The sequence below is a fragment of the Echinops telfairi genome, unplaced genomic scaffold, assembly GCF_000313985.2.
Source record: "Echinops telfairi isolate 266 unplaced genomic scaffold, ASM31398v2 ScPeMD7_3533;HRSCAF=4204_0, whole genome shotgun sequence".
Classification (NCBI taxonomy): domain Eukaryota; kingdom Metazoa; phylum Chordata; class Mammalia; order Afrosoricida; family Tenrecidae; genus Echinops; species Echinops telfairi.
Genome location: NW_022107431.1, coordinates 45,615,370 through 45,616,007, shown reverse-complemented (window position 1 = coordinate 45,616,007; position 638 = coordinate 45,615,370).

Genomic DNA, 638 nt, shown 5'->3' with positions numbered 1-638 from the left:
AGGGGATCTCCAGTGGCCTACAAATGGGCTTTGGGTCTCCATTCGGCAGTCCCGCATCATTCACTATGGTAAGACTTTTTTGGTCTGATGATGCCTGTTACCTGATCCCTTCGACACCTCATGATCCCACAGGCTGGGGTGTGCTTCTTCCATCTGGGTCTAGGAGATTTTAAGCACAGAACTCCTAGGTTCATAGAACACACTTAGCTTCTGGATTTTATTTCTTGAAAGTAATGAAGTCCCCTATTGCTGCTTTACTTCCTTGTCTCTTACCAAAGGTGATGTAGGACAATCCCTTTATATTAGATAAATAGAAGGCCAATTTCCTGCATCAAAAATTAAGGTTATGACCTCAATAAGGGTATGATATTTCACTCTAATCCCTTTTCAACTGACTGGCCAATTACCTCAGATTTTATCATGGGGGAGATGGGGTGATTGTATTATTACATAGATGCCAAATTACATGTTTACATAATGGCCAAACCTCTGAGAATCATGGCCCATCTAAATTGCAAATACTTTGAGAGGACACAATTTAATCCAGGATGCTGACCCTATAGATTACCCTCTCTTTTAATAATGGTTTAATGCTGCGTCACAGTTGGCACCTAACATTTTGGTTCTTCTTCCTAAAA